General features: G+C 34.0%; 1 pseudogene; it reads right to left on the bottom strand.

The window, feature by feature from the left end:
• Positions 1 to 4,422: 4,422 nt before the first annotated feature.
• LOC149772952 (histone H2B-like) lies at positions 4,423 to 4,770 on the bottom strand (annotated as a pseudogene).
• Between the last annotated feature and the right edge of the window lie 6,327 nt (positions 4,771 to 11,097).

Here is an 11,097-nt window from a genome sequence, read left to right as displayed (position 1 = left end):
CACACATACACACACACACACACACACACACACACGCACACAAGAGTAATAAAAAGGGAAATAATTCTGTATGGGAGCTAATAACTCGTTCGTAATCATATGCGCTCTCGCTAGAAATTATGTTAAATTGTCAGAATATTGCGCACAACTGCAAAATCGAATTGTAAGAAATTCAAAAACAAATATAAAAAATGGTAAACGTGCTTAAAGAATTAGGTCAGAATAACATAATTAAGAAATTATTTATCAGTGCTCACATATGTAGATTTGAATGACCCTTAACGTAGTGCATCAGTCATATCTTTAAATGCTTAAGTCGACATTTTGCTGTTATCCTTTGTTGGAAAAAGGCAAATCCCGGTAATACGGGCATTGCCAACGGTAAGTAGGCCGTATAGGGGCAATTGCCCGAGATGAGCGGGCCATCTCGCCTACTATTATTAACAACTAATAGCAAATAAAATATGATTTGTAAATTACAAGCTGGTAGATGATGATGATGATAATAATAAAAAGGCCGGGAAAAGAGACATACATTTTTAAAAAGATTAAACGAAAATGCACGAGTTTTTCAACCAATCGACGACAAGGGTTTTCATTTTAAAAAACAATAAATAAAATATATTTAATCGAATAAACGAAAATGCTTGCGTTTTTCACCCACTCGATGAAATATTTCCGCAATGAATTTGCAGCAAGCAAATGCACTGACTCCACGTAAGCACAATAACAACATAATCAACTAATTTATATGCAAAACTATATAGTAGGAGCGAGTGGAATAACGGTTGTACGCTAAGCGAATGTGCACTCACATGGTAAGAAAACTTTCCACACAAGGAAATTATGAAACCCGAAATTGCTGAAAAGAATTAAATAAAAATGTTTCCTGTCAACAGATGTCCAAATAATATAACAGACGAAAACATCAATATCGTTATTTTCTTTAAAACAAATAATAAGAAAATACCATCTACCTAAGAAAACCCCAACCAACAGCAAAACATCCATGGCTCCATCTACGTACTCGTTAGTATATAAAGATGACGCTAATAAAATGTTATTTAGTAATTCACAACCCGCGTCACAGAAGCCGTCTTCGGTAGCCGTTATATTTATCGAATCATTGTTTCTGTTAATAACATTTGGGCAAGATTTCCGTTACTCAATAAATTCTCTAAAGATTGTTCACACAACCATTGATTTACAATATATTCGTCGAAAGTGACAATGGTGACTTTGTTATTTTATGCTAGGCCGTCAATTACTGTGTTTCCAAGTGAAATTACTGTATTTCCAAGTGAAATATATGTGATAATTCACTGGCATGAAATGTAATAAATATTTTCCCTGCCGCGTCGATAATATTATAACCACAATTTTTTTAGTGGTACATATAACAGTCTCGCATGCAAACGAACCAAGTTCAAGTCAATTATGTGTACGTGTCTTTATCTTCAATTTGTTACAGTGTGCTGTTTTGTCTTGAATTAATAATGAGAATAATACTGCTGATAATTTCTGTTTGAATATGAACAAAACACAGCAGAACATAATATGTAAACTGCTGACAATATCGCGTGGGATACAGTAAGAAATCTGCGATCAACATGTTATAGTTTTCTAGAAGCATATTTAACCATTTACAGGTCAAAAAACTAATCAGGTAGAATATGTATCATAAAGTTTAAGTCAATGTTGGTACGGTTATGTCTGATCATTGGTGCAAACATTAGTACATACCAGTATACAGGAAAGTCAAGTGACAATGTACTAAATTAAAATATATTACTATAAGCAATCTTATTCATGAGGGAAATAACAATTTTGTAAATTGCAAGTGAATACAGCCATATGTGGCCACACATATCAACTATAGGTACCAGTAAATCCAACATCATCAACTAAATGCGAAATTCTGATCCCCAAAACTTGTAAACAAGGATGGAAATTTTCATATGTGGGATATATACAATGTACTTGTTAAGATCAAATGTGCGAACATGATTCAAATGATCTGTTTGAACACTGATAGTGTATTTTTAAAAGTGTTGGTTACCAATTATTAAGCTCATTGATTCAATGGAATCAGATATCAGCTGAAGCTACAATACCGCACTGTCACAGTAATAAATTGAAATATGTTACCATACATAGGCATATTCATGATGAAAATAACATTTTGGGACATTTTCAGTGCACACAGCCATTAATGTGCCTTACAGATTCACTATGGGTACAATGTCAGCCTATATGATGTACTGAATGTGAACTTTTGATCCCAAACGTTCTAAAATATATGGATATTAGTTCGTGTGGGATATGTAATCATGTTAAGATCAAATGTACAAAGTTAAATTCAAATAATCTGTTTGGATATTTCTTATGTAATCTTTAGAGTGTCGGTTAACAAATATTATTAGTAATTAATAATGCATAAAGCAAGATGGATCATTAGAATTCCCATAACATCATATAGCCCACAATGCCGCACTACACCAATCAATATCTTAACCAAACTGAACAATAAAATGGCATGCATTTTGTGTTCAACTTACATCATTTTGCTGTTTTCTTACATCCAATGGTAAATATACCTGGGAAAAGTATATTTTATTCCTTTGACCTGTATTTCATTCTTGGACGGTTAAAAATGATTTAGTAGACAACTTGAGTAGGTTCTATTATAAAGTTTGTATCTCTGTCCTCTCACTAAATACCTTATAACTGTTTATAAACAATTACTGAAGGCTATACAAGAAGATATGTGTTACTCAGGAAGTAACCCCATCATGAACACATAAATTACCTGCTTGGACCCCTAATAAATAGTTTGAATGACCAATACAAAATAGAATTTTGTCTTCGTGTATTTTAAATGAAGGTCTTATTTTGACTTAAAAATATATTTTCTGTGACCAAATTTGACAATTATCCAACATTGGAGCTTGTATATGGTGTAGGAATAAATACATGCTGATATAATTTAATATCATTCCCCAAAAGTATTATATATGTGCATTTTGGGGACAAAATGTTTAATTTTGTAATTTTTTAAAATTTCATTTAAATTATTACAATAAAAAATATATTTTATTTTCATTTCATTCTTATATTTTCAAAGTCAATATACATTACATATTCAAATTTCACGTGTCTATCATTAATAATAAAGATTTTATGCCAATTTAAACTTTACTCCAATACTGCACGGACAGGCCATATAACACACTTAATTTTACTATATATTCTCCACATTTGTTTCTCAGTACTGACCTTTCCACTGTGTGACAATCAATACAAGTCACATGTTTTTAATCTAAAATACCTTCAAAGATGACTTCACGGTGAAGTTCTTGTCAAAGGTTGACCTGCTCTTTTTTGAGATGCTGGACTATCAACAGAGCAGCATGTAAACATAACACAGATTTCACATCCGGATCATCACCATGGCTTTATTACTCACTGTGCACTTCGCCTAAATACACACGGACACACACACACCCTGAGCTCATATTCTCAAGAATAAACAATTACATTTAAATTCCTACCAAAACATGCATAAATAAACTCTTCTATCACCACCAAAATGAGAGAGGAAAAAGGTTCTAAAAATAGACTAGAACTACATTCGTGGGTACTGAACTGGAAGTACTTGTTGTGACCCGATTCCATTTAGGATATTCCTGGATCAAAAGGTAAGATCCGAACAACCTCTAATCTAAACCTCGTACTGTCAATGGTTGGATGGTTAATCTTTCGGTGCCGGGGTAGCATTCATTCTTGTGTGTCGGGATCTATTGTTACACCTAGTTCTCTTATCTTGTATATCTTCATTTCTTGGTCGTCTATTTGGTTTTCTTTTCTTCTTGTAGCTGGTGACTGAAGTATCTATAGATAGCGTATAATAGTTCTTCTTTCTTTCTTTGTTAGTATTTTCTCTTGATTCCTCAGATTTCTTTTCTTTTGTTTTTTTTCTTTCTTTCGTTTCTTCTTGCTGGATATCGCGTTTGCTGTTTAAAGTATAATCTTTTCTTGTGTTTATTTTCTTCTAGTTGTATCGGTATTTCTATTGTCTTTTCCGTCTGTTCTTGTGTTTCATCATTTCTTTTTATGAATTTTTATTTTCGTGTTTGCAATTTCGCGGGTCATGTCTTGTGTTTCCAGATTTGCTGCATTTCCTATGGTAAGGACATCCCTTATACTATGTTGCTGCTCTAAATACTTGTATGCAAAAAAAGTTGGGATTCTTTTAATGTCTTCCTTGTTAAGTTTCAGTATTACTGTTCCAGTTTCTATAGACTGAATACTGTGTGGCCTACTTATCGTTATGATTGCATATGACTCCGTCACAGCACGTAGCTGGTAAAAAATGTTAAGTTTCACCAATACTTACTGTTGTTTTCCGGGTAAACTCAACGATTACTTGCTGCTATTATGCATGGTAACAACCTTGGTGCCATCGCGTGCTGCATGTTTAGCAAGCTCACCAGGAAGGAGAAGACGTACAGCTGTTTGAATTTCTCTATTAGTGATTGTAGAACGCTTGTTGTAGTGGGCCATTCTTGAAGCTTCGGCAGCGATTCTCTCGAAAACAAAGCTGTGATGTACATAGCTTTGCTGGAGATACGTCTGTCTGGGTGCATTTGCTTCAAGACTTTATAGATTTAGATTCCGCCTCCTCTTCTTTCTGACCCCAGTTAGCTGGGCCTTGGCTTAGGTGGCAGCCTTCATGGTACCCTTACTCCCTGCTGCCTGCTTTGTAGGCATGGTATCGTGCTCAATGTGTATCTCGATATTGTTGGCATTGCTACCTATACCCGGATTAGATTTTTTCCAGCAAATTATAACAGAACGAAATCGATTTAAATATTTAAAGATCTGAGCGCTGCCTTATGGTCTTTCAAAATCTACATATGCTTGTTCCGATGAATCATTTCTTAATTCTGACATTCTGATCTAATTCTTTAAATTGCGCATGTTTATCTCTTTTATAATTGTTTTTGAATTTATTGCAATTCAACCTTGCAATTGTGCACAATATTCTGACAATTTAAACATACATTACTAACGGGTTATTAGCTTTCATACTGAATTATGTCCCTTGATATTACACATAGCGCACTCGGGGGAAAAATGAATCAAGGCAAATATCAATCTGTAAAATCGTTTGACCAAGATAAAGCAAAGAACCGCGAAATACAGAATTTATAAGCGAAAGCGTAACCTCAGTGTTGATGCAACTAACTAGATGATTCTTGGGCTTGAGCCTACAAAATCCAAAAAAAGCAAAGGAACATCACTTGCCTGAGTCAAAAGTCACATATATGAACGGACGTATCCATTTGTTAATGATCGCCTTGACAGAAAATCTTTCAGATCCCCGTTGAATTAAATCTGTTTGGACAGACAAAGTAGAATCCATTCCATCTGTCACCAGTCTCTACTCTTTAAATAAGTAACATGAAAGAGCGAAAAACAACAAGATTTATACAATTCAACAAATAATTTATTTCCCCAGAACACAAAGTGAAATGAAAAAAAAAAAAAGAACCTACGGTTTTGTGATTTAAATCCAGAAATAATCATACAATTAGAGACACAAGTCCTAATAGTTTAAAGTTGTGAATAAACTTTAGTGGAAAACCATATTTAGTTAAGTGCTGCACGTGCTGATATGTCTTTGGTGACCTGTATATTGCTGATGTGCCAACAGTCTTTTTTTTTGGATCACAATAACACAGTCCGAGAATACATAATTTTGTTTGTATTTCACCATAAGTCCAAGTCTCTGTTTCCAAGAATGTTATCAGAGCACTTGTTTTTCCATGGAAAAATCACTTGAATAATTGGAAGAAATAAATTCCAGCCGAAATGTACGGCTGGACACAACAATAATAAATATTGTTCATGTTAGACCTTAAACCACGAATGACAGACTTTAAGCAAAAACATCAGTTATATGACAAACTAAATCCAGGATGAGGGTTAAATGTACATTATTCTTTAAGAAATAACAGGATCTTAGTTATAATTAGAAAGTCCATCACCAAAATCACAATACAACATATGACAATCATCACGTAGTCTAGCTATAAAAAAAGAAACGTCCGTAAGTCAGCTTAAGATAATGATCCACACTCTGAGAAAAAGAAAGTAAAACATTGTTTACCAAAACTGTTACTGATTTTGGACAAGGTCAGCCACTAAATACAATGTCTTGTTACCCACATCATATAATGAAATACATATATATTTTCTTTTAAAGAAAACTAACAAACAGTGCAAAAGAAATATACATGACACTATCATACTTTCTGATAATGAACTTAATCATTACCTTAGTAAGCAAGGAACATATTATGGTGATTCACACAATCGCCAGAAGTCAGTTAAAAGCAAGTGTAGTTTGAAGACAGACGCGTAATCAGAATAGTCGTAGTAACTGCATTTAATTACTTTATTGTCTAATGCAATCATAAAAAACTTGTACGAAAATGCTGCAAAAACCTATTGATATTAGGATAACTTGGTTCGTGAACATGTTGCCATTCTTAAGCGATTTTGTGCAAGCTTTATACATGCATGTGAACGCTGCAGCCAGTATCATTTGGCTGTATTCAAAACATTCAATTCCTTCTTTTAATTGTTTCAGTTAAAACCTCTGCCACAGAATATTGTAGACAAAAAGCATTCAAATATCATTCCAGTGTACAATTCAGGATCGGACACATTCTATAAACACGTGCTTACATTTGAATCTGATTCTCGGATTTGTTTTCTTGTTGAGTACGATAAATTGGCATCTTTTGGCATCGTACAACCACCCATCGCAAACAGTATAACGGGCATTATTGTCATTTTCGACCAGTAGATTTTAAATCACATAAAGAGGGCATGAACAAACTTTCGAGAATGTAGGCGCTAAAGGAACGTTTGCCAATATTTTCGTAACATAAACATTTTGTGATAAAAATCATAATGACTTTCCAGGACTGTTTCCCGACCCGAGTTATGTATTACTAACCAATATTTGATTAACGCCATGTTCAGATATTAAACTTATCAAAAGTCTACTCACCTTTGTCAGCCCAGTGAAACTTCGTTTTCGTGGTTAACTTATTAGTCAGGGTTTCATCAATTATGGAAAATTGGAGGAAACATTCTGGTAATATCTAGCCATACCCAAAACTCGCATCAGTTGCTATTTTACTGATAGGCATGGGTAATTGAGAGAAAGCATTCACACCACCTTGTACATATTTAATTAGTCCTGTTCCATGTTATGTGTTCGGAATGTAATATAGCACGGCACAACTCACCTTTACTTAAATTAATGGTCCAATTTGCATCAAAGAGTCTATCAAAGACTTTCCGAATCGTCTCCAAGTGATCTTTCCAAGTGTGGCTATAGATGATGATACCATCGATGTTAGCGTCACAATTGTCTAGACCAGATTTAATCATGTTCATTAAACTTTGATTAGTACAAGGCTAAACGTTCATTCCAAACGACATCCGTTTTTAATGATAAAGTCCGTCTAGAATCATAAATGCCGAAATTTCATTTGCTCTTGCCGTTAGTGGAATATTGCCAGAATCATTCAAAATGACAAACTGTTTGACATATTTTGCATTTCCAATTGTATCTATGCATTCGTCCATTCCTGCCAATGGTAATTAATCTGTTTTAGTCACACTATTAACCTTTCTATAGTCTGTGCACATGCGGAAAGTATTGTCTCGCTTCGGTACAAGTATACATGTTGAACGCCAGTCACTTATTATTCGGTTCTATGAAATCATTCTCTCGCAAAAGCTGAATTTCTGTTTTCAAACATTCCTTTTTGAGAGGGTTCATCCTATGCAGATGCTGTTTCACAGGTGTGGAATCAACAATTTCAATTTCATGGTAGATATGACTTGTTCTGGTAGGAATGTCTGGAAATAAGTGTTCATATTCAAATAACAGCTGTTTTAATTCATTCTGTTCTTGTTGCTGAAGATGTGAAAGTTTATGGTCCATATTATTCATTATTTCTGAATTCCGAAAAATTGTTATTCCAAAGTCACTACAGACCGATTGCATTCCATCAGTTAAATCCTCACTATGATGGACAGGTACAACTAGATTAATTGCATGATCAACCTGGCAATCTCTAACGACATACTCCTTTAACATGTTTATATGGCAAAGTTGTTTTTGTTTCGCCTCTCAGGAGTATTGATGATATAAATTAAATCACTTACTTTCTTTTCATACGTGTAAGGACCATAGTACTTAGCCTGAAGAGGATTTTATGGTATGGGCAAGAGAGCCAAAATTGAATCACCAGCCTGAAAGAATCATTTCCTTCGTTTTTTTTTAAAAGACCTTATTTTTATTTTTCACTGAATAGAGTACCAATTAGTTCTTGCAACCTTACAAGACTTTGACAAATTGTGCTTAAAATCGGAAACATAATCAAAAAAATTTATTTCTGTCCCTTCGTTTGAAAGAGGTTTCTCTTTTAACAACTTCAATGGTCCACGCACAGTGTGTCCAAAAACTAATTGAAATGGACTGAATCCAAAATATTTTCGAACTGGTTCCCTAACTGCAAACAAAAGTAAGTGAACACCTTCGTCCCAATCTTTTCCAGTATCAATACAATATGACCAAATCATATTTTTCAACTTTTGATGAAATCTTTCTAAAGGCCCTTGTTGTTCATGATGATAGACATAACTTGTTGAAAAATTCCAGACATAAAATTGGACAATTGAGAAGATGCATCTGTGGCAGGTAGTAGTCTTTTGTAGAGTGTTTATGCACTAACAGTCTTTTGTTCAATGAAAGTAATATTATTCGAGGTTTGAATTCACTATAAATTTCAATGAATTTCTCTATCCAAGAATTTTATCATAGTACTTGTATATTTCCAGAGAAAATAATCACTTGAATGAGAAAACAAAATTGAAGAAAATAGTTTCCAGCACAAAATAATACTGGACACAACACATAATACAACTTGATTGTGCTAGAACTTAAAGCATGAATGAATGTTCCCCTCAGTGACCAGGTTATATAGTCGTCTACTTGGCCTTAGGTCCCAATTAGCATTGTCTAAAACAAACCTGTTATATTATGGAAAATAACATTCTAGAATGAGCCTGGTTTATACAAAATAAAAATATTAGCTGTTATAAGACATATATTTCTAAAATTACAATACAGAACATTGACTAAGTCAGGTAAACAAGGTAAATTCCAATGACCTAAACATAGACCAAAATAAACATATTTACTTCTATTGATAATGATCTTGATATTAAGCCGGTACATCTTAACTATGTATTAGTTGTTCACAGAAATTAAATATACATAACAACTGCCTCTGGGAATCATATGGACGCACACATTATGATTAACAAGTACTGGTTGCCTGACTTGATATATGCAAGAGACCATCTGTTATTATTCTGCTAAATGGTTCATATAATGCAGGAATAGGTTGCAGGTGAGCCTTAAGTATCTTCGGATTGAAGTTTTCTAACATTTAACAAGTATAACAATATCTACAGTATTTACAAACACCACACACTTATAATTTTCGGTTAATAAAAGTGATCGAAGATCTCGTGATTACCGACCCCTAAATGATCATCCAAGGGTTTTCTTTGGACTAGACTAAGTATTTCCTGTCTATAATCAGGAACAACAAGTTGATATCAAACTGAACACTCATCATAAGCAGGTACCTCTGTTGATCTCACAAGGACTCCATTTTCCACAAAATAACAAATAGGCATTTCTTTGGCTTCACTGTCGCTAACAGTTGTCTGAAACATACAGGATATCTCAGGATCTTGTTCCTGTTCGACAATGAGTGATTATCGTTTGTCACCCTGATTAGAATAAGGAGAATGAGTAGTAAAGCGAGGATCTCTGTGACCAATACCTTTTGACTGATACAAACAAGGAGTAAAACTTACCTTATCAAACGCTTGACCAATACATGAGTTAGCTAAAGGGATAATTTCCTGATCAACATCATTTTCAAGAGCATTCTTTGTCATAGCTCTATCAACTGCGCACTCGGAGTATAAATCAGGCATTTCATTTCAATAGGAACGATTTATGATCCAAATAAGGCTTGTCAGTTATAAATGATTTAACCACAGCCTTATCTCCAGCTAGATCATTGCCTAATAATAAATGAATACCCTCAGGTAAAGAAGACACTGTCCCCACCGCCACGTGTCCTAACACTACGCCTGATGACAAATTTACACAGTGGAGAGGAACATCTGCTCCTTGATTAAGAACATATTCGTTTAAAGAAGACGTTTCAGAAAACGGTAAATAACCTGATAAAAAAGTCCCTGATAAGCTCATGTGGTCCTTAAAATTGTAATAAGGATATTATTAGCGAATCACTCATAAGTGATACAGAACATTAGGAAATGAATGGTTCCTTATTCTCTTGAACAACATCAGGCTGGAGTCTATTAAACCCAACAAAAAATATTTGCTTTCAATATATGACTTTGACCATGGCCTCTTAGAAATAAAACCCTATGGAATATCTCTGTTTTGACTATGTTGCTTATTTTTCAGTCTATATCAACGTTTCTATGTTTCCTTTTTCAGATGCAATTATGTTTCTTCTTTTTGTTGTTGTATTGTCTCTCTCCCTCTCCTCGTTCTCCAAATTGCATTTGTTTCTTTTCTTTCTCTTTCCGCTACTGCATTCGTCTTTCTTCTTTCTGAAGCACAAGCTTTTTACCTCTATTTCTGTCTTGTGTTTTAATTTCATGTCCAATACGTTTATGCCAGAGCCAGGTAGAGACTTAGTAATCAAAAACACTTTTATCCCAAAAAGTATTTTTTGCCAAATATTGGACAATTTTTTAAAATATATTTCTTGATTCGTCAAAGAAAGCATCGCTTCAGAGAGATCATATTATCTGGCATTTAATAAGTAATTCATCCATTTACAAGGGTAGGATTTAAAATAAAGTTCTCCACTTCAGATGACATTGTGAAAGCTTGTTCGTTTCATTATTGAATTCTCTAACATGTAGAATAAAACTGGGACTTACTAAATTCTGAAA

Source organism: Sinohyriopsis cumingii, unplaced genomic scaffold (assembly GCF_028554795.1).
Source record: "Sinohyriopsis cumingii isolate HCF-2022 unplaced genomic scaffold, ASM2855479v2 utg000957l, whole genome shotgun sequence".
Lineage (NCBI taxonomy): Eukaryota > Metazoa > Mollusca > Bivalvia > Unionida > Unionidae > Sinohyriopsis > Sinohyriopsis cumingii.
Note: the sequence above shows the minus strand (reverse complement) of the source record. Positions and strands in the feature narration are given on the sequence as shown.